Raw genomic sequence first — 23,405 nt, forward strand, 5'->3', positions numbered from 1 at the left:
ACCTGACACCTCAAATGAAAATGATTGGCTTTCCAGTTCGTTTTTTTTTTAAGTTTCTTCTTCTCTTGTGTTTAAATGACTGTGGTTACTGCCTTTATAATAGAAGCTTAAGCTAAAAAGCTTACAGAACCTAGTATTCCCAGGCAGTCTCCCATCCAAGTACTAACTAGGCCCAACTCTTCTTCGCTTCCGAGATCAGACGAGATCGGGCTTTCAAGGAGTGGTATGGCCGTAAGCGATCACTGCGGGCTGTAGAAGACTATTTCTATATACTCTTCTAAGAGTAATACTTGTTTTAGAGCTGCCTGTAAACGGTAGACCACCTGACACCTCAAATGAAAATGATTGGCTTTCCAGTTCGTTTTTTTTTGTTGTTGTTTTTTTTTTCTTAAGTTTTCTTCTTCTCTTGTGTTTACATGACTGTGGTTACTGCCTTTATAATAGAAGCTTAAGCTAAAAAGCTTACAGCACCTAGTATTCCCAGGCAGTCTCCCATCCAAGTACTAACTAGGCCCAACTCTTCTTCGCTTCCGAGATCAGACGAGATCGGGCTTTCAAGGAGTGGTATGGCCGTAAGCGATCACTGCGGGCTGTAGAAGACTATTTCTATATACTCTTCTAAGAGTAATACTTGTTTTAGAGCTGCCTGTAAACGGTAGACCACCTGACACCTCAAATGAAAATGATTGGCTTTCCAGTTCGTTTTTTTTTGTTGTTGTTTTTTTTTTCTTAAGTTTTCTTCTTCTCTTGTGTTTACATGACTGTGGTTACTGCCTTTATAATAGAAGCTTAAGCTAAAAAGCTTACAGCACCTAGTATTCCCAGGCAGTCTCCCATCCAAGTACTAACTAGGCCCAACTCTTCTTCGCTTCCGAGATCAGACGAGATCGGGCTTTCAAGGAGTGGTATGGCCGTAAGCGATCACTGCGGGCTGTAGAAGACTATTTCTATATACTCTTCTAAGAGTAATACTTGTTTTAGAGCTGCCTGTAAACGGTAGACCACCTGACACCTCAAATAAAAATGATTGGCTTTCCAGTTCGTTTTTTTTTGTTGTTGTTTTTTTTTTCTTAAGTTTTCTTCTTCTCTTGTGTTTAAATGACTGTGGTTACTGCCTTTATAATAGAAGCTTAAGCTAAAAAGCTTACAGCACCTAGTATTCCCAGGCAGTCTCCCATCCAAGTACTAACGAGGCCCAACTCTTCTTCGCTTCCGAGATCAGACGAGATCGGGCTTTCAAGGAGTGGTATGGCCGTAAGCGATCACTGCTGGCTGTAGAAGACTATTTCTATATAATCTTCTAAGAGTAATACTTGTTTTAGAGCTGCCTGTAAACGGTAGACCACCTGACACCTCAAATAAAAATGATTGGCTTTCCAGTTCGTTTTTTTTTTAAGTTTCTTCTTCTCTTGTGTTTAAATGACTGTGGTTACTGCCTTTATAATAGAAGCTTAAGCTAAAAAGCTTACAGCACCTAGTATTCCCAGGCAGTCTCCCATCCAAGTACTAACTAGGCCCAACTCTTCTTCGCTTCCGAGATCAGACGAGATCGGGCTTTCAAGGAGTGGTATGGCCGTAAGCAATCACTGCGGGCTGTAGAAGACTATTTCTAAATACTCTTCTAAGAGTAATACTTGTTTTAGAGCTGCCTGTAAACGGTAGACCACCTGACACCTCAAATGAAAATGATTGGCTTTCCAGTTCGTTTTTTTGCTGTTGTTTTTTTTTTCTTAAGTTTTCTTCTTCTCTTGTGTTTACATGACTGTGGTTACTGCCTTTATAATAGAAGCTTAAGCTAAAGAGCTTACAGCACCTAGTATTCCCAGGCAGTCTCCCATCCAAGTACTAACTAGGCCCAACTCTTCTTCGCTTCCGAGATCAGACGAGATCGGGCTTTCAAGGAGTGGTATGGCCGTAAGCGATCACTGCGGGCTGTAGAAGACTATTTCTATATACTCTTCTAAGAGTAATACTTGTTTTAGAGCTGCCTGTAAACGGTAGACCACCTGACACCTCAAATGAAAATGATTGGCTTTCCAGTTCGTTTTTTTTTTAAGTTTCTTCTTCTCTTGTGTTTAAATGACTGTGGTTACTGCCTTTATAATAGAAGCTTAAGCTAAAAAGCTTACAGCACCTAGTATTCCCAGGCAGTCTCCCATCCAAGTACTAACTAGGCCCAACTCTTCTTCGCTTCCGAGATCAGACGAGATCGGGCTTTCAAGGAGTGGTATGGCCGTAAGCGATCACTGCGGGCTGTAGAAGACTATTTCTATATACTCTTCTAAGAGTAATACTTGTTTTAGAGCTGCCTGTAAACGGTAGACCACCTGACACCTCAAATAAAAATGATTGGCTTTCCAGTTCGTTTTTTTTTGTTGTTGTTTTTTTTTTCTTAAGTTTTCTTCTTCTCTTGTGTTTAAATGACTGTGGTTACTGCCTTTATAATAGAAGCTTAAGCTAAAAAGCTTACAGCACCTAGTATTCCCAGGCAGTCTCCCATCCAAGTACTAACGAGGCCCAACTCTTCTTCGCTTCCGAGATCAGACGAGATCGGGCTTTCAAGGAGTGGTATGGCCGTAAGCGATCACTGCTGGCTGTAGAAGACTATTTCTATATAATCTTCTAAGAGTAATACTTGTTTTAGAGCTGCCTGTAAACGGTAGACCACCTGACACCTCAAATAAAAATGATTGGCTTTCCAGTTCGTTTTTTTTTTAAGTTTCTTCTTCTCTTGTGTTTAAATGACTGTGGTTACTGCCTTTATAATAGAAGCTTAAGCTAAAAAGCTTACAGCACCTAGTATTCCCAGGCAGTCTCCCATCCAAGTACTAACTAGGCCCAACTCTTCTTCGCTTCCGAGATCAGACGAGATCGGGCTTTCAAGGAGTGGTATGGCCGTAAGCAATCACTGCGGGCTGTAGAAGACTATTTCTAAATACTCTTCTAAGAGTAATACTTGTTTTAGAGCTGCCTGTAAACGGTAGACCACCTGACACCTCAAATGAAAATGATTGGCTTTCCAGTTCGTTTTTTTGCTGTTGTTTTTTTTTTCTTAAGTTTTCTTCTTCTCTTGTGTTTACATGACTGTGGTTACTGCCTTTATAATAGAAGCTTAAGCTAAAGAGCTTACAGCACCTAGTATTCCCAGGCAGTCTCCCATCCAAGTACTAACTAGGCCCAACTCTTCTTCGCTTCCGAGATCAGACGAGATCGGGCTTTCAAGGAGTGGTATGGCCGTAAGCGATCACTGCGGGCTGTAGAAGACTATTTCTATATACTCTTCTAAGAGTAATACTTGTTTTAGAGCTGCCTGTAAACGGTAGACCACCTGACACCTCAAATGAAAATGATTGGCTTTCCAGTTCGTTTTTTTTTTAAGTTTCTTCTTCTCTTGTGTTTAAATGACTGTGGTTACTGCCTTTATAATAGAAGCTTAAGCTAAAAAGCTTACAGAACCTAGTATTCCCAGGCAGTCTCCCATCCAAGTACTAACTAGGCCCAACTCTTCTTCGCTTCCGAGATCAGACGAGATCGGGCTTTCAAGGAGTGGTATGGCCGTAAGCGATCACTGCGGGCTGTAGAAGACTATTTCTATATACTCTTCTAAGAGTAATACTTGTTTTAGAGCTGCCTGTAAACGGTAGACCACCTGACACCTCAAATAAAAATGATTGGCTTTCCAGTTCGTTTTTTTTTGTTGTTGTTTTTTTTTTCTTAAGTTTTCTTCTTCTCTTGTGTTTAAATGACTGTGGTTACTGCCTTTATAATAGAAGCTTAAGCTAAAAAGCTTACAGCACCTAGTATTCCCAGGCAGTCTCCCATCCAAGTACTAACTAGGCCCAACTCTTCTTCGCTTCCGAGATCAGACGAGATCGGGCTTTCAAGGAGTGGTATGGCCGTAAGCGATCACTGCGGGCTGTAGAAGACTATTTCTATATACTCTTCTAAGAGTAATACTTGTTTTAGAGCTGCCAGTAAACGGTAGACCACCTGACACCTCAAATAAAAATGATTGGCTTTCCAGTTCGTTTTTTTTTGTTGTTGTTTTTTTTTTCTTAAGTTTTCTTCTTCTCTTGTGTTTAAATGACTGTGGTTACTGCCTTTATAATAGAAGCTTAAGCTAAAAAGCTTACAGCACCTAGTATTCCCAGGCAGTCTCCCATCCAAGTACTAACGAGGCCCAACTCTTCTTCGCTTCCGAGATCAGACGAGATCGGGCTTTCAAGGAGTGGTATGGCCGTAAGCGATCACTGCTGGCTGTAGAAGACTATTTCTATATAATCTTCTAAGAGTAATACTTGTTTTAGAGCTGCCTGTAAACGGTAGACCACCTGACACCTCAAATAAAAATGATTGGCTTTCCAGTTCGTTTTTTTTTTTAAGTTTCTTCTTCTCTTGTGTTTAAATGACTGTGGTTACTGCCTTTATAATAGAAGCTTAAGCTAAAAAGCTTACAGCACCTAGTATTCCCAGGCAGTCTCCCATCCAAGTACTAACTAGGCCCAACTCTTCTTCGCTTCCGAGATCAGACGAGATCGGGCTTTCAAGGAGTGGTATGGCCGTAAGCAATCACTGCGGGCTGTAGAAGACTATTTCTAAATACTCTTCTAAGAGTAATACTTGTTTTAGAGCTGCCTGTAAACGGTAGACCACCTGACACCTCAAATGAAAATGATTGGCTTTCCAGTTCGTTTTTTTGCTGTTGTTTTTTTTTTCTTAAGTTTTCTTCTTCTCTTGTGTTTACATGACTGTGGTTACTGCCTTTATAATAGAAGCTTAAGCTAAAGAGCTTACAGCACCTAGTATTCCCAGGCAGTCTCCCATCCAAGTACTAACTAGGCCCAACTCTTCTTCGCTTCCGAGATCAGACGAGATCGGGCTTTCAAGGAGTGGTATGGCCGTAAGCGATCACTGCGGGCTGTAGAAGACTATTTCTATATACTCTTCTAAGAGTAATACTTGTTTTAGAGCTGCCTGTAAACGGTAGACCACCTGACACCTCAAATGAAAATGATTGGCTTTCCAGTTCGTTTTTTTTTTAAGTTTCTTCTTCTCTTGTGTTTAAATGACTGTGGTTACTGCCTTTATAATAGAAGCTTAAGCTAAAAAGCTTACAGCACCTAGTATTCCCAGGCAGTCTCCCATCCAAGTACTAACGAGGCCCAACTCTTCTTCGCTTCCGAGATCAGACGAGATCGGGCTTTCAAGGAGTGGTATGGCCGTAAGCGATCACTGCTGGCTGTAGAAGACTATTTCTATATAATCTTCTAAGAGTAATACTTGTTTTAGAGCTGCCTGTAAACGGTAGACCACCTGACACCTCAAATAAAAATGATTGGCTTTCCAGTTCGTTTTTTTTTTAAGTTTCTTCTTCTCTTGTGTTTAAATGACTGTGGTTACTGCCTTTATAATAGAAGCTTAAGCTAAAAAGCTTACAGCACCTAGTATTCCCAGGCAGTCTCCCATCCAAGTACTAACTAGGCCCAACTCTTCTTCGCTTCCGAGATCAGACGAGATCGGGCTTTCAAGGAGTGGTATGGCCGTAAGCAATCACTGCGGGCTGTAGAAGACTATTTCTAAATACTCTTCTAAGAGTAATACTTGTTTTAGAGCTGCCTGTAAACGGTAGACCACCTGACACCTCAAATGAAAATGATTGGCTTTCCAGTTCGTTTTTTTGCTGTTGTTTTTTTTTTCTTAAGTTTTCTTCTTCTCTTGTGTTTACATGACTGTGGTTACTGCCTTTATAATAGAAGCTTAAGCTAAAGAGCTTACAGCACCTAGTATTCCCAGGCAGTCTCCCATCCAAGTACTAACTAGGCCCAACTCTTCTTCGCTTCCGAGATCAGACGAGATCGGGCTTTCAAGGAGTGGTATGGCCGTAAGCGATCACTGCGGGCTGTAGAAGACTATTTCTATATACTCTTCTAAGAGTAATACTTGTTTTAGAGCTGCCTGTAAACGGTAGACCACCTGACACCTCAAATGAAAATGATTGGCTTTCCAGTTCGTTTTTTTTTTAAGTTTCTTCTTCTCTTGTGTTTAAATGACTGTGGTTACTGCCTTTATAATAGAAGCTTAAGCTAAAAAGCTTACAGAACCTAGTATTCCCAGGCAGTCTCCCATCCAAGTACTAACTAGGCCCAACTCTTCTTCGCTTCCGAGATCAGACGAGATCGGGCTTTCAAGGAGTGGTATGGCCGTAAGCGATCACTGCGGGCTGTAGAAGACTATTTCTATATACTCTTCTAAGAGTAATACTTGTTTTAGAGCTGCCTGTAAACGGTAGACCACCTGACACCTCAAATAAAAATGATTGGCTTTCCAGTTCGTTTTTTTTTGTTGTTGTTTTTTTTTTCTTAAGTTTTCTTCTTCTCTTGTGTTTACATGACTGTGGTTACTGCCTTTATAATAGAAGCTTAAGCTAAAAAGCTTACAGCACCTAGTATTCCCAGGCAGTCTCCCATCCAAGTACTAACTAGGCCCAACTCTTCTTCGCTTCCGAGATCAGACGAGATCGGGCTTTCAAGGAGTGGTATGGCCGTAAGCGATCACTGCTGGCTGTAGAAGACTATTTCTATATACTCTTCTAAGAGCAATACTTGTTTTAGAGCTGCCTGTAAACGGTAGACCACCTGACACCTCAAATAAAAATGATTGGCTTTCCAGTTCGTTTTTTTTTTAAGTTTCTTCTTCTCTTGTGTTTAAATGACTGTGGTTACTGCCTTTATAATAGAAGCTTAAGCTAAAAAGCTTACAGCACCTAGTATTCCCAGGAAGTCTCCCATCCAAGTACTAACGAGGCCCAACTCTTCTTCGCTTCCGAGATCAGACGAGATCGGGCTTTCAAGGAGTGGTATGGCCGTAAGCGATCACTGCTGGCTGTAGAAGACTATTTCTATATAATCTTCTAAGAGTAATACTTGTTTTAGAGCTGCCTGTAAACGGTAGACCACCTGACACCTCAAATAAAAATGATTGGCTTTCCAGTTCGTTTTTTTTTTAAGTTTCTTCTTCTCTTGTGTTTAAATGACTGTGGTTACTGCCTTTATAATAGAAGCTTAAGCTAAAAAGCTTACAGCACCTAGTATTCCCAGGCAGTCTCCCATCCAAGTACTAACTAGGCCCAACTCTTCTTCGCTTCCGAGATCAGACGAGATCGGGCTTTCAAGGAGTGGTATGGCCGTAAGCAATCACTGCGGGCTGTAGAAGACTATTTCTAAATACTCTTCTAAGAGTAATACTTGTTTTAGAGCTGCCTGTAAACGGTAGACCACCTGACACCTCAAATGAAAATGATTGGCTTTCCAGTTCGTTTTTTTGCTGTTTTTTTTTTTTTCTTAAGTTTTCTTCTTCTCTTGTGTTTACATGACTGTGGTTACTGCCTTTATAATAGAAGCTTAAGCTAAAGAGCTTACAGCACCTAGTATTCCCAGGCAGTCTCCCATCCAAGTACTAACTAGGCCCAACTCTTCTTCGCTTCCGAGATCAGACGAGATCGGGCTTTCAAGGAGTGGTATGGCCGTAAGCGATCACTGCGGGCTGTAGAAGACTATTTCTATATACTCTTCTAAGAGTAATACTTGTTTTAGAGCTGCCTGTAAACGGTAGACCACCTGACACCTCAAATGAAAATGATTGGCTTTCCAGTTCGTTTTTTTTTTAAGTTTCTTCTTCTCTTGTGTTTAAATGACTGTGGTTACTGCCTTTATAATAGAAGCTTAAGCTAAAAAGCTTACAGCACCTAGTATTCCCAGGAAGTCTCCCATCCAAGTACTAACGAGGCCCAACTCTTCTTCGCTTCCGAGATCAGACGAGATCGGGCTTTCAAGGAGTGGTATGGCCGTAAGCGATCACTGCTGGCTGTAGAAGACTATTTCTATATAATCTTCTAAGAGTAATACTTGTTTTAGAGCTGCCTGTAAACGGTAGACCACCTGACACCTCAAATAAAAATGATTGGCTTTCCAGTTCGTTTTTTTTTTAAGTTTCTTCTTCTCTTGTGTTTAAATGACTGTGGTTACTGCCTTTATAATAGAAGCTTAAGCTAAAAAGCTTACAGCACCTAGTATTCCCAGGCAGTCTCCCATCCAAGTACTAACTAGGCCCAACTCTTCTTCGCTTCCGAGATCAGACGAGATCGGGCTTTCAAGGAGTGGTATGGCCGTAAGCAATCACTGCGGGCTGTAGAAGACTATTTCTAAATACTCTTCTAAGAGTAATACTTGTTTTAGAGCTGCCTGTAAACGGTAGACCACCTGACACCTCAAATGAAAATGATTGGCTTTCCAGTTCGTTTTTTTGCTGTTGTTTTTTTTTTCTTAAGTTTTCTTCTTCTCTTGTGTTTACATGACTGTGGTTACTGCCTTTATAATAGAAGCTTAAGCTAAAGAGCTTACAGCACCTAGTATTCCCAGGCAGTCTCCCATCCAAGTACTAACTAGGCCCAACTCTTCTTCGCTTCCGAGATCAGACGAGATCGGGCTTTCAAGGAGTGGTATGGCCGTAAGCGATCACTGCGGGCTGTAGAAGACTATTTCTATATACTCTTCTAAGAGTAATACTTGTTTTAGAGCTGCCTGTAAACGGTAGACCACCTGACACCTCAAATGAAAATGATTGGCTTTCCAGTTCGTTTTTTTTTTAAGTTTCTTCTTCTCTTGTGTTTAAATGACTGTGGTTACTGCCTTTATAATAGAAGCTTAAGCTAAAAAGCTTACAGAACCTAGTATTCCCAGGCAGTCTCCCATCCAAGTACTAACTAGGCCCAACTCTTCTTCGCTTCCGAGATCAGACGAGATCGGGCTTTCAAGGAGTGGTATGGCCGTAAGCGATCACTGCGGGCTGTAGAAGACTATTTCTATATACTCTTCTAAGAGTAATACTTGTTTTAGAGCTGCCTGTAAACGGTAGACCACCTGACACCTCAAATAAAAATGATTGGCTTTCCAGTTCGTTTTTTTTTTTTTGTTGTTTTTTTTTTTTTAGTTTTCTTCTTCTCTTGTGTTTAAATGACTGTGGTTACTGTCTTTATAATAGAAACTTAAGCTAAAAAGCTTACAGCACCTAGTATTCCCAGGCAGTCTCCCATCCAAGTACTAACTAGGCCCAACTCTTCTTCGCTTCCGAGATCAGACGAGATCGGGCTTTCAAGGAGTGGTATGGCCGTAAGCGATCACTGCTGGCTGTAGAAGACTATTTCTATATACTCTTCTAAGAGTAATACTTGTTTTAGAGCTGCCTGTAAACGGTAGACCACCTGACACCTCAAATAAAAATGATTGGCTTTCCAGTTCGTTTTTTTTTTAAGTTTCTTCTTCTCTTGTGTTTAAATGACTGTGGTTACTGCCTTTATAATAGAAGCTTAAGCTAAAAAGCTTACAGCACCTAGTATTCCCAGGCAGTCTCCCATCCAAGTACTAACTAGGCCCAACTCTTCTTCGCTTCCGAGATCAGACGAGATCGGGCTTTCAAGGAGTGGTATGGCCGTAAGCAATCACTGCGGGCTGTAGAAGACTATTTCTAAATACTCTTCTAAGAGTAATACTTGTTTTAGAGCTGCCTGTAAACGGTAGACCACCTGACACCTCAAATGAAAATGATTGGCTTTCCAGTTCGTTTTTTTGCTGTTGTTTTTTTTTTCTTAAGTTTTCTTCTTCTCTTGTGTTTACATGACTGTGGTTACTGCCTTTATAATAGAAGCTTAAGCTAAAGAGCTTACAGCACCTAGTATTCCCAGGCAGTCTCCCATCCAAGTACTAACTAGGCCCAACTCTTCTTCGCTTCCGAGATCAGACGAGATCGGGCTTTCAAGGAGTGGTATGGCCGTAAGCGATCACTGCGGGCTGTAGAAGACTATTTCTATATACTCTTCTAAGAGTAATACTTGTTTTAGAGCTGCCTGTAAACGGTAGACCACCTGACACCTCAAATGAAAATGATTGGCTTTCCAGTTCGTTTTTTTTTTAAGTTTCTTCTTCTCTTGTGTTTAAATGACTGTGGTTACTGCCTTTATAATAGAAGCTTAAGCTAAAAAGCTTACAGAACCTAGTATTCCCAGGCAGTCTCCCATCCAAGTACTAACTAGGCCCAACTCTTCTTCGCTTCCGAGATCAGACGAGATCGGGCTTTCAAGGAGTGGTATGGCCGTAAGCGATCACTGCGGGCTGTAGAAGACTATTTCTATATACTCTTCTAAGAGTAATACTTGTTTTAGAGCTGCCTGTAAACGGTAGACCACCTGACACCTCAAATAAAAATGATTGGCTTTCCAGTTCGTTTTTTTTTGTTGTTGTTTTTTTTTTCTTAAGTTTTCTTCTTCTCTTGTGTTTAAATGACTGTGGTTACTGCCTTTATAATAGAAGCTTAAGCTAAAAAGCTTACAGCACCTAGTATTCCCAGGTAGTCTCCCATCCAAGTACTAACTAGGCCCAACTCTTCTTCGCTTCCGAGATCAGACGAGATCGGGCTTTCAAGGAGTGGTATGGCCGTAAGCGATCACTGCTGGCTGTAGAAGACTATTTCTATATACTCTTCTAAGAGCAATACTTGTTTTAGAGCTGCCTGTAAACGGTAGACCACCTGACACCTCAAATAAAAATGATTGGCTTTCCAGTTCGTTTTTTTTTTAAGTTTCTTCTTCTCTTGTGTTTAAATGACTGTGGTTACTGCCTTTATAATAGAAGCTTAAGCTAAAAAGCTTACAGCACCTAGTATTCCCAGGAAGTCTCCCATCCAAGTACTAACGAGGCCCAACTCTTCTTCGCTTCCGAGATCAGACGAGATCGGGCTTTCAAGGAGTGGTATGGCCGTAAGCGACCACTGCTGGCTGTAGAAGACTATTTCTATATAATCTTCTAAGAGTAATACTTGTTTTAGAGCTGCCTGTAAACGGTAGACCACCTGACACCTCAAATAAAAATGATTGGCTTTCCAGTTCGTTTTTTTTTTAAGTTTCTTCTTCTCTTGTGTTTAAATGACTGTGGTTACTGCCTTTATAATAGAAGCTTAAGCTAAAAAGCTTACAGCACCTAGTATTCCCAGGCAGTCTCCCATCCAAGTACTAACTAGGCCCAACTCTTCTTCGCTTCCGAGATCAGACGAGATCGGGCTTTCAAGGAGTGGTATGGCCGTAAGCAATCACTGCGGGCTGTAGAAGACTATTTCTAAATACTCTTCTAAGAGTAATACTTGTTTTAGAGCTGCCTGTAAACGGTAGACCACCTGACACCTCAAATGAAAATGATTGGCTTTCCAGTTCGTTTTTTTGCTGTTGTTTTTTTTTTCTTAAGTTTTCTTCTTCTCTTGTGTTTACATGACTGTGGTTACTGCCTTTATAATAGAAGCTTAAGCTAAAGAGCTTACAGCACCTAGTATTCCCAGGCAGTCTCCCATCCAAGTACTAACTAGGCCCAACTCTTCTTCGCTTCCGAGATCAGACGAGATCGGGCTTTCAAGGAGTGGTATGGCCGTAAGCGATCACTGCGGGCTGTAGAAGACTATTTCTATATACTCTTCTAAGAGTAATACTTGTTTTAGAGCTGCCTGTAAACGGTAGACCACCTGACACCTCAAATGAAAATGATTGGCTTTCCAGTTCGTTTTTTTTTTAAGTTTCTTCTTCTCTTGTGTTTAAATGACTGTGGTTACTGCCTTTATAATAGAAGCTTAAGCTAAAAAGCTTACAGAACCTAGTATTCCCAGGCAGTCTCCCATCCAAGTACTAACTAGGCCCAACTCTTCTTCGCTTCCGAGATCAGACGAGATCGGGCTTTCAAGGAGTGGTATGGCCGTAAGCGATCACTGCGGGCTGTAGAAGACTATTTCTATATACTCTTCTAAGAGTAATACTTGTTTTAGAGCTGCCTGTAAACGGTAGACCACCTGACACCTCAAATAAAAATGATTGGCTTTCCAGTTCGTTTTTTTTTTAAGTTTCTTCTTCTCTTGTGTTTAAATGACTGTGGTTACTGCCTTTATAATAGAAGCTTAAGCTAAAAAGCTTACAGCACCTAGTATTCCCAGGCAGTCTCCCATCCAAGTACTAACTAGGCCCAACTCTTCTTCGCTTCCGAGATCAGACGAGATCGGGCTTTCAAGGAGTGGTATGGCCGTAAGCAATCACTGCGGGCTGTAGAAGACTATTTCTAAATACTCTTCTAAGAGTAATACTTGTTTTAGAGCTGCCTGTAAACGGTAGACCACCTGACACCTCAAATGAAAATGATTGGCTTTCCAGTTCGTTTTTTTGCTGTTGTTTTTTTTTTCTTAAGTTTTCTTCTTCTCTTGTGTTTACATGACTGTGGTTACTGCCTTTATAATAGAAGCTTAAGCTAAAGAGCTTACAGCACCTAGTATTCCCAGGCAGTCTCCCATCCAAGTACTAACTAGGCCCAACTCTTCTTCGCTTCCGAGATCAGACGAGATCGGGCTTTCAAGGAGTGGTATGGCCGTAAGCGATCACTGCGGGCTGTAGAAGACTATTTCTATATACTCTTCTAAGAGTAATACTTGTTTTAGAGCTGCCTGTAAACGGTAGACCACCTGACACCTCAAATGAAAATGATTGGCTTTCCAGTTCGTTTTTTTTTTAAGTTTCTTCTTCTCTTGTGTTTAAATGACTGTGGTTACTGCCTTTATAATAGAAGCTTAAGCTAAAAAGCTTACAGAACCTAGTATTCCCAGGCAGTCTCCCATCCAAGTACTAACTAGGCCCAACTCTTCTTCGCTTCCGAGATCAGACGAGATCGGGCTTTCAAGGAGTGGTATGGCCGTAAGCGATCACTGCGGGCTGTAGAAGACTATTTCTATATACTCTTCTAAGAGTAATACTTGTTTTAGAGCTGCCTGTAAACGGTAGACCACCTGACACCTCAAATAAAAATGATTGGCTTTCCAGTTCGTTTTTTTTTGTTGTTGTTTTTTTTTTCTTAAGTTTTCTTCTTCTCTTGTGTTTAAATGACTGTGGTTACTGCCTTTATAATAGAAGCTTAAGCTAAAAAGCTTACAGCACCTAGTATTCCCAGGCAGTCTCCCATCCAAGTACTAACTAGGCCCAACTCTTCTTCGCTTCCGAGATCAGACGAGATCGGGCTTTCAAGGAGTGGTATGGCCGTAAGCGATCACTGCTGGCTGTAGAAGACTATTTCTATATACTCTTCTAAGAGCAATACTTGTTTTAGAGCTGCCTGTAAACGGTAGACCACCTGACACCTCAAATAAAAATGATTGGCTTTCCAGTTCGTTTTTTTTTTAAGTTTCTTCTTCTCTTGTGTTTAAATGACTGTGGTTACTGCCTTTATAATAGAAGCTTAAGCTAAAAAGCTTACAGCACCTAGTATTCCCAGGAAGTCTCCCATCCAAGTACTAACGAGGCCCAACTCTTCTTCGCTTCCGAGATCAGACGAGATCGGGCTTTCAAGGAGTGGTATGGCCGTAAGCGACCACTGCTGGCTGTAGAAGACTATTTCTATATAATCTTCTAAGAGTAATACTTGTTTTAGAGCTGCCTGTAAACGGTAGACCACCTGACACCTCAAATAAAAATGATTGGCTTTCCAGTTCGTTTTTTTTTTAAGTTTCTTCTTCTCTTGTGTTTAAATGACTGTGGTTACTGCCTTTATAATAGAAGCTTAAGCTAAAAAGCTTACAGCACCTAGTATTCCCAGGCAGTCTCCCATCCAAGTACTAACTAGGCCCAACTCTTCTTCGCTTCCGAGATCAGACGAGATCGGGCTTTCAAGGAGTGGTATGGCCGTAAGCAATCACTGCGGGCTGTAGAAGACTATTTCTAAATACTCTTCTAAGAGTAATACTTGTTTTAGAGCTGCCTGTAAACGGTAGACCACCTGACACCTCAAATGAAAATGATTGGCTTTCCAGTTCGTTTTTTTGCTGTTGTTTTTTTTTTCTTAAGTTTTCTTCTTCTCTTGTGTTTACATGACTGTGGTTACTGCCTTTATAATAGAAGCTTAAGCTAAAGAGCTTACAGCACCTAGTATTCCCAGGCAGTCTCCCATCCAAGTACTAACTAGGCCCAACTCTTCTTCGCTTCCGAGATCAGACGAGATCGGGCTTTCAAGGAGTGGTATGGCCGTAAGCGATCACTGCGGGCTGTAGAAGACTATTTCTATATACTCTTCTAAGAGTAATACTTGTTTTAGAGCTGCCTGTAAACGGTAGACCACCTGACACCTCAAATGAAAATGATTGGCTTTCCAGTTCGTTTTTTTTTTAAGTTTCTTCTTCTCTTGTGTTTAAATGACTGTGGTTACTGCCTTTATAATAGAAGCTTAAGCTAAAAAGCTTACAGCACCTAGTATTCCCAGGCAGTCTCCCATCCAAGTACTAACTAGGCCCAACTCTTCTTCGCTTCCGAGATCAGACGAGATCGGGCTTTCAAGGAGTGGTATGGCCGTAAGCGATCACTGCTGGCTGTAGAAGACTATTTCTATATACTCTTCTAAGAGCAATACTTGTTTTAGAGCTGCCTGTAAACGGTAGACCACCTGACACCTCAAATAAAAATGATTGGCTTTCCAGTTCGTTTTTTTTTTAAGTTTCTTCTTCTCTTGTGTTTAAATGACTGTGGTTACTGCCTTTATAATAGAAGCTTAAGCTAAAAAGCTTACAGCACCTAGTATTCCCAGGAAGTCTCCCATCCAAGTACTAACGAGGCCCAACTCTTCTTCGCTTCCGAGATCAGACGAGATCGGGCTTTCAAGGAGTGGTATGGCCGTAAGCGACCACTGCTGGCTGTAGAAGACTATTTCTATATAATCTTCTAAGAGTAATACTTGTTTTAGAGCTGCCTGTAAACGGTAGACCACCTGACACCTCAAATAAAAATGATTGGCTTTCCAGTTCGTTTTTTTTTTAAGTTTCTTCTTCTCTTGTGTTTAAATGACTGTGGTTACTGCCTTTATAATAGAAGCTTAAGCTAAAAAGCTTACAGCACCTAGTATTCCCAGGCAGTCTCCCATCCAAGTACTAACTAGGCCCAACTCTTCTTCGCTTCCGAGATCAGACGAGATCGGGCTTTCAAGGAGTGGTATGGCCGTAAGCAATCACTGCGGGCTGTAGAAGACTATTTCTAAATACTCTTCTAAGAGTAATACTTGTTTTAGAGCTGCCTGTAAACGGTAGACCACCTGACACCTCAAATGAAAATGATTGGCTTTCCAGTTCGTTTTTTTGCTGTTGTTTTTTTTTTCTTAAGTTTTCTTCTTCTCTTGTGTTTACATGACTGTGGTTACTGCCTTTATAATAGAAGCTTAAGCTAAAGAGCTTACAGCACCTAGTATTCCCAGGCAGTCTCCCATCCAAGTACTAACTAGGCCCAACTCTTCTTCGCTTCCGAGATCAGACGAGATCGGGCTTTCAAGGAGTGGTATGGCCGTAAGCGATCACTGCGGGCTGTAGAAGACTATTTCTATATACTCTTCTAAGAGTAATACTTGTTTTAGAGCTGCCTGTAAACGGTAGACCACCTGACACCTCAAATGAAAATGATTGGCTTTCCAGTTCGTTTTTTTTTTAAGTTTCTTCTTCTCTTGTGTTTAAATGACTGTGGTTACTGCCTTTATAATAGAAGCTTAAGCTAAAAAGCTTACAGAACCTAGTATTCCCAGGCAGTCTCCCATCCAAGTACTAACTAGGCCCAACTCTTCTTCGCTTCCGAGATCAGACGAGATCGGGCTTTCAAGGAGTGGTATGGCCGTAAGCGATCACTGCGGGCTGTAGAAGACTATTTCTATATACTCTTCTAAGAGTAATACTTGTTTTAGAGCTGCCTGTAAACGGTAGACCACCTGACACCTCAAATAAAAATGATTGGCTTTCCAGTTCGTTTTTTTTTTGTTGTTGTTTTTTTTTTCTTAAGTTTTCTTCTTCTCTTGTGTTTAAATGACTGTGGTTACTGCCTTTATAATAGAAGCTTAAGCTAAAAAGCTTACAGCACCTAGTATTCCCAGGCAGTCTCCCATCCAAGTACTAACTAGGCCCAACTCTTCTTCGCTTCCGAGATCAGACGAGATCGGGCTTTCAAGGAGTGGTATGGCCGTAAGCGATCACTGCGGGCTGTAGAAGACTATTTCTATATACTCTTCTAAGAGCAATACTTGTTTTAGAGCTGCCTGTAAACGGTAGACCACCTGACACCTCAAATAAAAATGATTGGCTTTCCAGTTCGTTTTTTTTTTAAGTTTCTTCTTCTCTTGTGTTTAAATGACTGTGGTTACTGCCTTTATAATAGAAGCTTAAGCTAAAAAGCTTACAGCACCTAGTATTCCCAGGCAGTCTCCCATCCAAGTACTAACTAGGCCTAACTCTTCTTCGCTTCCGAGATCAGACGAGATCGGGCTTTCAAGGAGTGGTATGGCCGTAAGCAATCACTGCGGGCTGTAGAAGACTATTTCTAAATACTCTTCTAAGAGTAATACTTGTTTTAGAGCTGCCTGTAAACGGTAGACCACCTGACACCTCAAATGAAAATGATTGGCTTTCCAGTTCGTTTTTTTGCTGTTGTTTTTTTTTTTTCTTAAGTTGTCTTCTTCTCTTGTGTTTACATGACTGTGGTTACTGCCTTTATAATAGAAGCTTAAGCTAAAGAGCTTACAGCACCTAGTATTCCCAGGCAGTCTCCCATCCAAGTACTAACTAGGCCCAACTCTTCTTCGCTTCCGAGATCAGACGAGATCGGGCTTTCAAGGAGTGGTATGGCCGTAAGCGATCACTGCGGGCTGTAGAAGACTATTTCTATATACTCTTCTAAGAGTAATACTTGTTTTAGAGCTGCCTGTAAACGGTAGACCACCTGACACCTCAAATGAAAATGATTGGCTTTCCAGTTCGTTTTTTTTTTAAGTTTCTTCTTCTCTTGTGTTTAAATGACTGTGGTTACTGCCTTTATAATAGAAGCTTAAGCTAAAAAGCTTACAGAACCTAGTATTCCCAGGCAGTCTCCCATCCAAGTACTAACTAGGCCCAACTCTTCTTCGCTTCCGAGATCAGACGAGATCGGGCTTTCAAGGAGTGGTATGGCCGTAAGCAATCACTGCGGGCTGTAGAAGACTATTTCTAAATACTCTTCTAAGAGTAATACTTGTTTTAGAGCTGCCTGTAAACGGTAGACCACCTGACACCTCAAATGAAAATGATTGGCTTTCCAGTTCGTTTTTTTGCTGTTGTTTTTTTTTTCTTAAGTTTTCTTCTTCTCTTGTGTTTACATGACTGTGGTTACTGCCTTTATAATAGAAGCTTAAGCTAAAGAGCTTACAGCACCTAGTATTCCCAGGCAGTCTCCCATCCAAGTACTAACTAGGCCCAACTCTTCTTCGCTTCCGAGATCAGACGAGATCGGGCTTTCAAGGAGTGGTATGGCCGTAAGCGATCACTGCGGGCTGTAGAAGACTATTTCTATATACTCTTCTAAGAGTAATACTTGTTTTAGAGCTGCCTGTAAACGGTAGACCACCTGACACCTCAAATGAAAATGATTGGCTTTCCAGTTCGTTTTTTTTTTAAGTTTCTTCTTCTCTTGTGTTTAAATGACTGTGGTTACTGCCTTTATAATAGAAGCTTAAGCTAAAAAGCTTACAGAACCTAGTATTCCCAGGCAGTCTCCCATCCAAGTACTAACTAGGCCCAACTCTTCTTCGCTTCCGAGATCAGACGAGATCGGGCTTTCAAGGAGTGGTATGGCCGTAAGCGATCACTGCGGGCTGTAGAAGACTATTTCTATATACTCTTCTAAGAGTAATACTTGTTTTAGAGCTGCCTGTAAACGGTAGACCACCTGACACCTCAAATAAAAATGATTGGCTTTCCAGTTCGTTTTTTTTTTGTTGTTGTTTTTTTTTTCTTAAGTTTTCTTCTTCTCTTGTGTTTAAATGACTGTGGTTACTGCCTTTATAATAGAAGCTTAAGCTAAAAAGCTTACCGCACCTAGTATTCCCAGGCAGTCTCCCATCCAAGTACTAACTAGGCCCAACTCTTCTTCGCTTCCGAGATCAGACGAGATCGGGCTTTCAAGGAGTGGTATGGCCGTAAGCAATCACTGCGGGCTGTAGAAGACTATTTCTAAATACTCTTCTAAGAGTAATACTTGTTTTAGAGCTGCCTGTAAACGGTAGACCACCTGACACCTCAAATGAAAATGATTGGCTTTCCAGTTCGTTTTTTTGCTGTTGTTTTTTTTTTCTTAAGTTTTCTTCTTCTCTTGTGTTTACATGACTGTGGTTACTGCCTTTATAATAGAAGCTTAAGCTAAAGAGCTTACAGCACCTAGTATTCCCAGGCAGTCTCCCATCCAAGTACTAACTAGGCCCAACTCTTCTTCGCTTCCGAGATCAGACGAGATCGGGCTTTCAAGGAGTGGTATGGCCGTAAGCGATCACTGCGGGCTGTAGAAGACTATTTCTATATACTCTTCTAAGAGTAATACTTGTTTTAGAGCTGCCTGTAAACGGTAGACCACCTGACACCTCAAATGAAAATGATTGGCTTTCCAGTTCGTTTTTTTTTTAAGTTTCTTCTTCTCTTGTGTTTAAATGACTGTGGTTACTGCCTTTATAATAGAAGCTTAAGCTAAAAAGCTTACAGAACCTAGTATTCCCAGGCAGTCTCCCATCCAAGTACTAACTAGGCCCAACTCTTCTTCGCTTCCGAGATCAGACGAGATCGGGCTTTCAAGGAGTGGTATGGCCGTAAGCGATCACTGCGGGCTGTAGAAGACTATTTCTATATACTCTTCTAAGAGTAATACTTGTTTTAGAGCTGCCTGTAAACGGTAGACCACCTGACACCTCAAATAAAAATGATTGGCTTTCCAGTTCGTTTTTTTTTTGTTGTTGTTTTTTTTTTCTTAAGTTTTCTTCTTCTCTTGTGTTTAAATGACTGTGGTTACTGCCTTTATAATAGAAGCTTAAGCTAAAAAGCTTACAGCACCTAGTATTCCCAGGCAGTCTCCCATCCAAGTACTAACTAGGCCCAACTCTTCTTCGCTTCCGAGATCAGACGAGATCGGGCTTTCAAGGAGTGGTATGGCCGTAAGCGATCACTGCGGGCTGTAGAAGACTATTTCTATATACTCTTCTAAGAGTAATACTTGTTTTAGAGCTGCCTGTAAACGGTAGACCACCTGACACCTCAAATAAAAATGATTGGCTTTCCAGTTCGTTTTTTTTTTGTTGTTGTTTTTTTTTTCTTAAGTTTTCTTCTTCTCTTGTGTTTAAATGACTGTGGTTACTGCCTTTATAATAGAAGCTTAAGCTAAAAAGCTTACCGCACCTAGTATTCCCAGGCAGTCTCCCATCCAAGTACTAACTAGGCCCAACTCTTCTTCGCTTCCGAGATCAGACGAGATCGGGCTTTCAAGGAGTGGTATGGCCGTAAGCAATCACTGCGGGCTGTAGAAGACTATTTCTAAATACTCTTCTAAGAGTAATACTTGTTTTAGAGCTGCCTGTAAACGGTAGACCACCTGACACCTCAAATGAAAATGATTGGCTTTCCAGTTCGTTTTTTTGCTGTTGTTTTTTTTTTCTTAAGTTTTCTTCTTCTCTTGTGTTTACATGACTGTGGTTACTGCCTTTATAATAGAAGCTTAAGCTAAAGAGCTTACAGCACCTAGTATTCCCAGGCAGTCTCCCATCCAAGTACTAACTAGGCCCAACTCTTCTTCGCTTCCGAGATCAGACGAGATCGGGCTTTCAAGGAGTGGTATGGCCGTAAGCGATCACTGCGGGCTGTAGAAGACTATTTCTATATACTCTTCTAAGAGTAATACTTGTTTTAGAGCTGCCTGTAAACGGTAGACCACCTGACACCTCAAATGAAAATGATTGGCTTTCCAGTTCGTTTTTTTTTTAAGTTTCTTCTTCTCTTGTGTTTAAATGACTGTGGTTACTGCCTTTATAATAGAAGCTTAAGCTAAAAAGCTTACAGAACCTAGTATTCCCAGGCAGTCTCCCATCCAAGTACTAACTAGGCCCAACTCTTCTTCGCTTCCGAGATCAGACGAGATCGGGCTTTCAAGGAGTGGTATGGCCGTAAGCGATCACTGCGGGCTGTAGAAGACTATTTCTATATACTCTTCTAAGAGTAATACTTGTTTTAGAGCTGCCTGTAAACGGTAGACCACCTGACACCTCAAATAAAAATGATTGGCTTTCCAGTTCGTTTTTTTTTTGTTGTTGTTTTTTTTTTCTTAAGTTTTCTTCTTCTCTTGTGTTTAAATGACTGTGGTTACTGCCTTTATAATAGAAGCTTAAGCTAAAAAGCTTACAGCACCTAGTATTCCCAGGCAGTCTCCCATCCAAGTACTAACTAGGCCCAACTCTTCTTCGCTTCCGAGATCAGACGAGATCGGGCTTTCAAGGAGTGGTATGGCCGTAAGCGATCACTGCGGGCTGTAGAAGACTATTTCTATATACTCTTCTAAGAGTAATACTTGTTTTAGAGCTGCCTGTAAACGGTAGACCACCTGACACCTCAAATAAAAATGATTGGCTTTCCAGTTCGTTTTTTTTTGTTGTTGTTTTTTTTTTCTTAAGTTTTCTTCTTCTCTTGTGTTTAAATGACTGTGGTTACTGCCTTTATAATAGAAGCTTAAGCTAAAAAGCTTACAGCACCTAGTATTCCCAGGCAGTCTCCCATCCAAGTACTAACGAGGCCCAACTCTTCTTCGCTTCCGAGATCAGACGAGATCGGGCTTTCAAGGAGTGGTATGGCCGTAAGCGATCACTGCTGGCTGTAGAAGACTATTTCTATATAATCTTCTAAGAGTAATACTTGTTTTAGAGCTGCCTGTAAACGGTAGACCACCTGACACCTCAAATAAAAATGATTGGCTTTCCAGTTCGTTTTTTTTTTAAGTTTCTTCTTCTCTTGTGTTTAAATGACTGTGGTTACTGCCTTTATAATAGAAGCTTAAGCTAAAAAGCTTACAGCACCTAGTATTCCCAGGCAGTCTCCCATCCAAGTACTAACTAGGCCCAACTCTTCTTCGCTTCCGAGATCAGACGAGATCGGGCTTTCAAGGAGTGGTATGGCCGTAAGCAATCACTGCGGGCTGTAGAAGACTATTTCTAAATACTCTTCTAAGAGTAATACTTGTTTTAGAGCTGCCTGTAAACGGTAGACCACCTGACACCTCAAATGAAAATGATTGGCTTTCCAGTTCGTTTTCTTGCTGTTGTTTTTTTTTTCTTAAGTTTTCTTCTTCTCTTGTGTTTACATGACTGTGGTTACTGCCTTTATAATAGAAGCTTAAGCTAAAGAGCTTACAGCACCTAGTATTCCCAGGCAGTCTCCCATCCAAGTACTAACTAGGCCCAACTCTTCTTCGCTTCCGAGATCAGACGAGATCGGGCTTTCAAGGAGTGGTATGGCCGTAAGCGATCACTGCGGGCTGTAGAAGACTATTTCTATATACTCTTCTAAGAGTAATACTTGTTTTAGAGCTGCCTGTAAACGGTAGACCACCTGACACCTCAAATGAAAATGATTGGCTTTCCAGTTCGTTTTTTTTTTAAGTTTCTTCTTCTCTTGTGTTTAAATGACTGTGGTTACTGCCTTTATAATAGAAGCTTAAGCTAAAAAGCTTACAGAACCTAGTATTCCCAGGCAGTCTCCCATCCAAGTACTAACTAGGCCCAACTCTTCTTCGCTTCCGAGATCAGACGAGATCGGGCTTTCAAGGAGTGGTATGGCCGTAAGCGATCACTGCGGGCTGTAGAAGACTATTTCTATATACTCTTCTAAGAGTAATACTTGTTTTAGAGCTGCCTGTAAACGGTAGACCACCTGACACCTCAAATAAAAATGATTGGCTTTCCAGTTCGTTTTTTTTTGTTGTTGTTTTTTTTTTCTTAAGTTTTCTTCTTCTCTTGTGTTTAAATGACTGTGGTTACTGCCTTTATAATAGAAGCTTAAGCTAAAAAGCTTACAGCACCTAGTATTCCCAGGCAGTCTCCCATCCAAGTACTAACTAGGCCCAACTCTTCTTCGCTTCCGAGATCAGACGAGATCGGGCTTTCAAGGAGTGGTATGGCCGTAAGCAATCACTGCGGGCTGTAGAAGACTATTTCTAAATACTCTTCTAAGAGTAATACTTGTTTTAGAGCTGCCTGTAAACGGTAGACCACCTGACACCTCAAATGAAAATGATTGGCTTTCCAGTTCGTTTTTTTGCTGTTGTTTTTTTTTTCTTAAGTTTTCTTCTTCTCTTGTGTTTACATGACTGTGGTTACTGCCTTTATAATAGAAGCTTAAGCTAAAGAGCTTACAGCACCTAGTATTCCCAGGCAGTCTCCCATCCAAGTACTAACTAGGCCCAACTCTTCTTCGCTTCCGAGATCAGACGAGATCGGGCTTTCAAGGAGTGGTATGGCCGTAAGCGATCACTGCGGGCTGTAGAAGACTATTTCTATATACTCTTCTAAGAGTAATACTTGTTTTAGAGCTGCCTGTAAACGGTAGACCACCTGACACCTCAAATGAAAATGATTGGCTTTCCAGTTCGTTTTTTTTTTAAGTTTCTTCTTCTCTTGTGTTTAAATGACTGTGGTTACTGCCTTTATAATAGAAGCTTAAGCTAAAAAGCTTACAGAACCTAGTATTCCCAGGCAGTCTCCCATCCAAGTACTAACTAGGCCCAACTCTTCTTCGCTTCCGAGATCAGACGAGATCGGGCTTTCAAGGAGTGGTATGGCCGTAAGCGATCACTGCGGGCTGTAGAAGACTATTTCTATATACTCTTCTAAGAGTAATACTTGTTTTAGAGCTGCCTGTAAACGGTAGACCACCTGACACCTCAAATAAAAATGATTGGCTTTCCAGTTCGTTTTTTTTTGTTGTTGTTTTTTTTTTCTTAAGTTTTCTTCTTCTCTTGTGTTTAAATGACTGTGGTTACTGCCTTTATAATAGAAGCTTAAGCTAAAAAGCTTACAGCACCTAGTATTCCCAGGCAGTCTCCCATCCAAGTACTAACTAGGCCCAACTCTTCTTCGCTTCCGAGATCAGACGAGATCGGGCTTTCAAGGAGTGGTATGGCCGTAAGCAATCACTGCGGGCTGTAGAAGACTATTTCTAAATACTCTTCTAAGAGTAATACTTGTTTTAGAGCTGCCTGTAAACGGTAGACCACCTGACACCTCAAATGAAAATGATTGGCTTTCCAGTTCGTTTTTTTTTGTTGTTGTTTTTTTTTTCTTAAGTTTTCTTCTTCTCTTGTGTTTACATGACTGTGGTTACTGCCTTTATAATAGAAGCTTAAGCTAAAAAGCTTACAGCACCTAGTATTCCCAGGAAGTCTCCCATCCAAGTACTAACGAGGCCCAACTCTTCTTCGCTTCCGAGATCAGACGAGATCGGGCTTTCAAGGAGTGGTATGGCCGTAAGCGATC

The 23,405-nt window shown here is 41.0% G+C and overlaps 43 non-coding genes and 28 pseudogenes across 43 annotated transcripts; all 71 read right to left on the reverse strand.

The window, feature by feature from the left end:
• Window positions 1-118: 118 nt before the first annotated feature.
• On the reverse strand, window positions 119-237 carry LOC136683008 (5S ribosomal RNA; annotated as a pseudogene).
• Window positions 238-459: 222 nt separating this feature from the next.
• Window positions 460-578, reverse strand: LOC136683246 (5S ribosomal RNA). Its single transcript, XR_010798828.1, has one exon. It is a non-coding gene; the product is annotated as a 5S ribosomal RNA (ribosomal RNA).
• A 222-nt stretch (window positions 579-800) lies between these two features.
• On the reverse strand, window positions 801-919 carry LOC136683247 (5S ribosomal RNA). Its single transcript, XR_010798829.1, has one exon. It is a non-coding gene; the product is annotated as a 5S ribosomal RNA (ribosomal RNA).
• A 222-nt stretch (window positions 920-1,141) lies between these two features.
• On the reverse strand, window positions 1,142-1,260 carry LOC136683105 (5S ribosomal RNA; annotated as a pseudogene).
• Window positions 1,261-1,462: 202 nt separating this feature from the next.
• Window positions 1,463-1,581, reverse strand: LOC136683249 (5S ribosomal RNA). Its single transcript, XR_010798831.1, has one exon. It is a non-coding gene; the product is annotated as a 5S ribosomal RNA (ribosomal RNA).
• Window positions 1,582-1,801: 220 nt separating this feature from the next.
• On the reverse strand, window positions 1,802-1,920 carry LOC136683250 (5S ribosomal RNA). The gene has a single exon (XR_010798832.1). It is a non-coding gene; the product is annotated as a 5S ribosomal RNA (ribosomal RNA).
• Window positions 1,921-2,122: 202 nt separating this feature from the next.
• Window positions 2,123-2,241, reverse strand: LOC136683251 (5S ribosomal RNA). The gene has a single exon (XR_010798833.1). It is a non-coding gene; the product is annotated as a 5S ribosomal RNA (ribosomal RNA).
• Window positions 2,242-2,463: 222 nt separating this feature from the next.
• Window positions 2,464-2,582, reverse strand: LOC136683106 (5S ribosomal RNA; annotated as a pseudogene).
• A 202-nt stretch (window positions 2,583-2,784) lies between these two features.
• On the reverse strand, window positions 2,785-2,903 carry LOC136683252 (5S ribosomal RNA). The gene has a single exon (XR_010798834.1). It is a non-coding gene; the product is annotated as a 5S ribosomal RNA (ribosomal RNA).
• Window positions 2,904-3,123: 220 nt separating this feature from the next.
• Window positions 3,124-3,242, reverse strand: LOC136683253 (5S ribosomal RNA). Its single transcript, XR_010798835.1, has one exon. It is a non-coding gene; the product is annotated as a 5S ribosomal RNA (ribosomal RNA).
• A 202-nt stretch (window positions 3,243-3,444) lies between these two features.
• LOC136683010 (5S ribosomal RNA) lies at window positions 3,445-3,563 on the reverse strand (annotated as a pseudogene).
• A 222-nt stretch (window positions 3,564-3,785) lies between these two features.
• Window positions 3,786-3,904, reverse strand: LOC136683254 (5S ribosomal RNA). The gene has a single exon (XR_010798836.1). It is a non-coding gene; the product is annotated as a 5S ribosomal RNA (ribosomal RNA).
• A 222-nt stretch (window positions 3,905-4,126) lies between these two features.
• LOC136683108 (5S ribosomal RNA) lies at window positions 4,127-4,245 on the reverse strand (annotated as a pseudogene).
• Window positions 4,246-4,448: 203 nt separating this feature from the next.
• LOC136683255 (5S ribosomal RNA) lies at window positions 4,449-4,567 on the reverse strand. Its single transcript, XR_010798837.1, has one exon. It is a non-coding gene; the product is annotated as a 5S ribosomal RNA (ribosomal RNA).
• Window positions 4,568-4,787: 220 nt separating this feature from the next.
• On the reverse strand, window positions 4,788-4,906 carry LOC136683256 (5S ribosomal RNA). The gene has a single exon (XR_010798838.1). It is a non-coding gene; the product is annotated as a 5S ribosomal RNA (ribosomal RNA).
• Window positions 4,907-5,108: 202 nt separating this feature from the next.
• Window positions 5,109-5,227, reverse strand: LOC136683110 (5S ribosomal RNA; annotated as a pseudogene).
• Window positions 5,228-5,429: 202 nt separating this feature from the next.
• LOC136683257 (5S ribosomal RNA) lies at window positions 5,430-5,548 on the reverse strand. The gene has a single exon (XR_010798839.1). It is a non-coding gene; the product is annotated as a 5S ribosomal RNA (ribosomal RNA).
• A 220-nt stretch (window positions 5,549-5,768) lies between these two features.
• On the reverse strand, window positions 5,769-5,887 carry LOC136683258 (5S ribosomal RNA). Its single transcript, XR_010798840.1, has one exon. It is a non-coding gene; the product is annotated as a 5S ribosomal RNA (ribosomal RNA).
• A 202-nt stretch (window positions 5,888-6,089) lies between these two features.
• Window positions 6,090-6,208, reverse strand: LOC136683011 (5S ribosomal RNA; annotated as a pseudogene).
• Window positions 6,209-6,430: 222 nt separating this feature from the next.
• On the reverse strand, window positions 6,431-6,549 carry LOC136683261 (5S ribosomal RNA). Its single transcript, XR_010798842.1, has one exon. It is a non-coding gene; the product is annotated as a 5S ribosomal RNA (ribosomal RNA).
• Window positions 6,550-6,751: 202 nt separating this feature from the next.
• On the reverse strand, window positions 6,752-6,870 carry LOC136683073 (5S ribosomal RNA; annotated as a pseudogene).
• A 202-nt stretch (window positions 6,871-7,072) lies between these two features.
• On the reverse strand, window positions 7,073-7,191 carry LOC136683262 (5S ribosomal RNA). Its single transcript, XR_010798843.1, has one exon. It is a non-coding gene; the product is annotated as a 5S ribosomal RNA (ribosomal RNA).
• Window positions 7,192-7,411: 220 nt separating this feature from the next.
• Window positions 7,412-7,530, reverse strand: LOC136683263 (5S ribosomal RNA). The gene has a single exon (XR_010798844.1). It is a non-coding gene; the product is annotated as a 5S ribosomal RNA (ribosomal RNA).
• A 202-nt stretch (window positions 7,531-7,732) lies between these two features.
• On the reverse strand, window positions 7,733-7,851 carry LOC136683075 (5S ribosomal RNA; annotated as a pseudogene).
• Window positions 7,852-8,053: 202 nt separating this feature from the next.
• On the reverse strand, window positions 8,054-8,172 carry LOC136683264 (5S ribosomal RNA). The gene has a single exon (XR_010798845.1). It is a non-coding gene; the product is annotated as a 5S ribosomal RNA (ribosomal RNA).
• A 220-nt stretch (window positions 8,173-8,392) lies between these two features.
• LOC136683265 (5S ribosomal RNA) lies at window positions 8,393-8,511 on the reverse strand. The gene has a single exon (XR_010798846.1). It is a non-coding gene; the product is annotated as a 5S ribosomal RNA (ribosomal RNA).
• A 202-nt stretch (window positions 8,512-8,713) lies between these two features.
• On the reverse strand, window positions 8,714-8,832 carry LOC136683012 (5S ribosomal RNA; annotated as a pseudogene).
• A 222-nt stretch (window positions 8,833-9,054) lies between these two features.
• On the reverse strand, window positions 9,055-9,173 carry LOC136683267 (5S ribosomal RNA). Its single transcript, XR_010798848.1, has one exon. It is a non-coding gene; the product is annotated as a 5S ribosomal RNA (ribosomal RNA).
• Window positions 9,174-9,375: 202 nt separating this feature from the next.
• LOC136683268 (5S ribosomal RNA) lies at window positions 9,376-9,494 on the reverse strand. Its single transcript, XR_010798849.1, has one exon. It is a non-coding gene; the product is annotated as a 5S ribosomal RNA (ribosomal RNA).
• A 220-nt stretch (window positions 9,495-9,714) lies between these two features.
• On the reverse strand, window positions 9,715-9,833 carry LOC136683269 (5S ribosomal RNA). The gene has a single exon (XR_010798850.1). It is a non-coding gene; the product is annotated as a 5S ribosomal RNA (ribosomal RNA).
• A 202-nt stretch (window positions 9,834-10,035) lies between these two features.
• On the reverse strand, window positions 10,036-10,154 carry LOC136683013 (5S ribosomal RNA; annotated as a pseudogene).
• Window positions 10,155-10,376: 222 nt separating this feature from the next.
• On the reverse strand, window positions 10,377-10,495 carry LOC136683494 (5S ribosomal RNA). Its single transcript, XR_010799064.1, has one exon. It is a non-coding gene; the product is annotated as a 5S ribosomal RNA (ribosomal RNA).
• Window positions 10,496-10,697: 202 nt separating this feature from the next.
• LOC136683076 (5S ribosomal RNA) lies at window positions 10,698-10,816 on the reverse strand (annotated as a pseudogene).
• Window positions 10,817-11,018: 202 nt separating this feature from the next.
• LOC136683270 (5S ribosomal RNA) lies at window positions 11,019-11,137 on the reverse strand. The gene has a single exon (XR_010798851.1). It is a non-coding gene; the product is annotated as a 5S ribosomal RNA (ribosomal RNA).
• Window positions 11,138-11,357: 220 nt separating this feature from the next.
• Window positions 11,358-11,476, reverse strand: LOC136683271 (5S ribosomal RNA). Its single transcript, XR_010798852.1, has one exon. It is a non-coding gene; the product is annotated as a 5S ribosomal RNA (ribosomal RNA).
• Window positions 11,477-11,678: 202 nt separating this feature from the next.
• Window positions 11,679-11,797, reverse strand: LOC136683014 (5S ribosomal RNA; annotated as a pseudogene).
• A 202-nt stretch (window positions 11,798-11,999) lies between these two features.
• Window positions 12,000-12,118, reverse strand: LOC136683273 (5S ribosomal RNA). The gene has a single exon (XR_010798854.1). It is a non-coding gene; the product is annotated as a 5S ribosomal RNA (ribosomal RNA).
• A 220-nt stretch (window positions 12,119-12,338) lies between these two features.
• On the reverse strand, window positions 12,339-12,457 carry LOC136683274 (5S ribosomal RNA). Its single transcript, XR_010798855.1, has one exon. It is a non-coding gene; the product is annotated as a 5S ribosomal RNA (ribosomal RNA).
• A 202-nt stretch (window positions 12,458-12,659) lies between these two features.
• Window positions 12,660-12,778, reverse strand: LOC136683016 (5S ribosomal RNA; annotated as a pseudogene).
• Window positions 12,779-13,000: 222 nt separating this feature from the next.
• LOC136683275 (5S ribosomal RNA) lies at window positions 13,001-13,119 on the reverse strand. Its single transcript, XR_010798856.1, has one exon. It is a non-coding gene; the product is annotated as a 5S ribosomal RNA (ribosomal RNA).
• A 202-nt stretch (window positions 13,120-13,321) lies between these two features.
• On the reverse strand, window positions 13,322-13,440 carry LOC136683077 (5S ribosomal RNA; annotated as a pseudogene).
• A 202-nt stretch (window positions 13,441-13,642) lies between these two features.
• LOC136683277 (5S ribosomal RNA) lies at window positions 13,643-13,761 on the reverse strand. The gene has a single exon (XR_010798857.1). It is a non-coding gene; the product is annotated as a 5S ribosomal RNA (ribosomal RNA).
• A 220-nt stretch (window positions 13,762-13,981) lies between these two features.
• On the reverse strand, window positions 13,982-14,100 carry LOC136683278 (5S ribosomal RNA). The gene has a single exon (XR_010798858.1). It is a non-coding gene; the product is annotated as a 5S ribosomal RNA (ribosomal RNA).
• A 202-nt stretch (window positions 14,101-14,302) lies between these two features.
• On the reverse strand, window positions 14,303-14,421 carry LOC136683279 (5S ribosomal RNA). The gene has a single exon (XR_010798859.1). It is a non-coding gene; the product is annotated as a 5S ribosomal RNA (ribosomal RNA).
• A 202-nt stretch (window positions 14,422-14,623) lies between these two features.
• LOC136683078 (5S ribosomal RNA) lies at window positions 14,624-14,742 on the reverse strand (annotated as a pseudogene).
• Window positions 14,743-14,944: 202 nt separating this feature from the next.
• Window positions 14,945-15,063, reverse strand: LOC136683280 (5S ribosomal RNA). Its single transcript, XR_010798860.1, has one exon. It is a non-coding gene; the product is annotated as a 5S ribosomal RNA (ribosomal RNA).
• A 220-nt stretch (window positions 15,064-15,283) lies between these two features.
• LOC136683281 (5S ribosomal RNA) lies at window positions 15,284-15,402 on the reverse strand. Its single transcript, XR_010798861.1, has one exon. It is a non-coding gene; the product is annotated as a 5S ribosomal RNA (ribosomal RNA).
• Window positions 15,403-15,604: 202 nt separating this feature from the next.
• LOC136683018 (5S ribosomal RNA) lies at window positions 15,605-15,723 on the reverse strand (annotated as a pseudogene).
• A 223-nt stretch (window positions 15,724-15,946) lies between these two features.
• On the reverse strand, window positions 15,947-16,065 carry LOC136683282 (5S ribosomal RNA). Its single transcript, XR_010798862.1, has one exon. It is a non-coding gene; the product is annotated as a 5S ribosomal RNA (ribosomal RNA).
• A 202-nt stretch (window positions 16,066-16,267) lies between these two features.
• Window positions 16,268-16,386, reverse strand: LOC136682972 (5S ribosomal RNA; annotated as a pseudogene).
• Window positions 16,387-16,608: 222 nt separating this feature from the next.
• On the reverse strand, window positions 16,609-16,727 carry LOC136683283 (5S ribosomal RNA). The gene has a single exon (XR_010798863.1). It is a non-coding gene; the product is annotated as a 5S ribosomal RNA (ribosomal RNA).
• Window positions 16,728-16,929: 202 nt separating this feature from the next.
• On the reverse strand, window positions 16,930-17,048 carry LOC136683019 (5S ribosomal RNA; annotated as a pseudogene).
• Window positions 17,049-17,268: 220 nt separating this feature from the next.
• On the reverse strand, window positions 17,269-17,387 carry LOC136683285 (5S ribosomal RNA). Its single transcript, XR_010798865.1, has one exon. It is a non-coding gene; the product is annotated as a 5S ribosomal RNA (ribosomal RNA).
• Window positions 17,388-17,589: 202 nt separating this feature from the next.
• Window positions 17,590-17,708, reverse strand: LOC136683020 (5S ribosomal RNA; annotated as a pseudogene).
• Window positions 17,709-17,931: 223 nt separating this feature from the next.
• On the reverse strand, window positions 17,932-18,050 carry LOC136682953 (5S ribosomal RNA; annotated as a pseudogene).
• Window positions 18,051-18,270: 220 nt separating this feature from the next.
• On the reverse strand, window positions 18,271-18,389 carry LOC136683286 (5S ribosomal RNA). Its single transcript, XR_010798866.1, has one exon. It is a non-coding gene; the product is annotated as a 5S ribosomal RNA (ribosomal RNA).
• A 202-nt stretch (window positions 18,390-18,591) lies between these two features.
• LOC136683021 (5S ribosomal RNA) lies at window positions 18,592-18,710 on the reverse strand (annotated as a pseudogene).
• Window positions 18,711-18,933: 223 nt separating this feature from the next.
• LOC136683287 (5S ribosomal RNA) lies at window positions 18,934-19,052 on the reverse strand. Its single transcript, XR_010798867.1, has one exon. It is a non-coding gene; the product is annotated as a 5S ribosomal RNA (ribosomal RNA).
• Window positions 19,053-19,275: 223 nt separating this feature from the next.
• LOC136682954 (5S ribosomal RNA) lies at window positions 19,276-19,394 on the reverse strand (annotated as a pseudogene).
• Window positions 19,395-19,614: 220 nt separating this feature from the next.
• Window positions 19,615-19,733, reverse strand: LOC136683288 (5S ribosomal RNA). The gene has a single exon (XR_010798868.1). It is a non-coding gene; the product is annotated as a 5S ribosomal RNA (ribosomal RNA).
• Window positions 19,734-19,935: 202 nt separating this feature from the next.
• Window positions 19,936-20,054, reverse strand: LOC136683022 (5S ribosomal RNA; annotated as a pseudogene).
• Window positions 20,055-20,277: 223 nt separating this feature from the next.
• On the reverse strand, window positions 20,278-20,396 carry LOC136683289 (5S ribosomal RNA). Its single transcript, XR_010798869.1, has one exon. It is a non-coding gene; the product is annotated as a 5S ribosomal RNA (ribosomal RNA).
• Window positions 20,397-20,618: 222 nt separating this feature from the next.
• LOC136683111 (5S ribosomal RNA) lies at window positions 20,619-20,737 on the reverse strand (annotated as a pseudogene).
• Window positions 20,738-20,939: 202 nt separating this feature from the next.
• LOC136683290 (5S ribosomal RNA) lies at window positions 20,940-21,058 on the reverse strand. Its single transcript, XR_010798870.1, has one exon. It is a non-coding gene; the product is annotated as a 5S ribosomal RNA (ribosomal RNA).
• A 220-nt stretch (window positions 21,059-21,278) lies between these two features.
• LOC136683291 (5S ribosomal RNA) lies at window positions 21,279-21,397 on the reverse strand. The gene has a single exon (XR_010798871.1). It is a non-coding gene; the product is annotated as a 5S ribosomal RNA (ribosomal RNA).
• Window positions 21,398-21,599: 202 nt separating this feature from the next.
• Window positions 21,600-21,718, reverse strand: LOC136683023 (5S ribosomal RNA; annotated as a pseudogene).
• A 222-nt stretch (window positions 21,719-21,940) lies between these two features.
• LOC136683292 (5S ribosomal RNA) lies at window positions 21,941-22,059 on the reverse strand. Its single transcript, XR_010798872.1, has one exon. It is a non-coding gene; the product is annotated as a 5S ribosomal RNA (ribosomal RNA).
• A 220-nt stretch (window positions 22,060-22,279) lies between these two features.
• LOC136683293 (5S ribosomal RNA) lies at window positions 22,280-22,398 on the reverse strand. Its single transcript, XR_010798873.1, has one exon. It is a non-coding gene; the product is annotated as a 5S ribosomal RNA (ribosomal RNA).
• A 202-nt stretch (window positions 22,399-22,600) lies between these two features.
• LOC136683024 (5S ribosomal RNA) lies at window positions 22,601-22,719 on the reverse strand (annotated as a pseudogene).
• Window positions 22,720-22,941: 222 nt separating this feature from the next.
• LOC136683294 (5S ribosomal RNA) lies at window positions 22,942-23,060 on the reverse strand. The gene has a single exon (XR_010798874.1). It is a non-coding gene; the product is annotated as a 5S ribosomal RNA (ribosomal RNA).
• A 222-nt stretch (window positions 23,061-23,282) lies between these two features.
• LOC136683079 (5S ribosomal RNA) lies at window positions 23,283-23,401 on the reverse strand (annotated as a pseudogene).
• Window positions 23,402-23,405: the final 4 nt, after the last annotated feature.

This window comes from Hoplias malabaricus, unplaced genomic scaffold (assembly GCF_029633855.1).
Source record: "Hoplias malabaricus isolate fHopMal1 unplaced genomic scaffold, fHopMal1.hap1 scaffold_69, whole genome shotgun sequence".
Taxonomy (NCBI): Eukaryota; Metazoa; Chordata; class Actinopteri; order Characiformes; family Erythrinidae; genus Hoplias; species Hoplias malabaricus.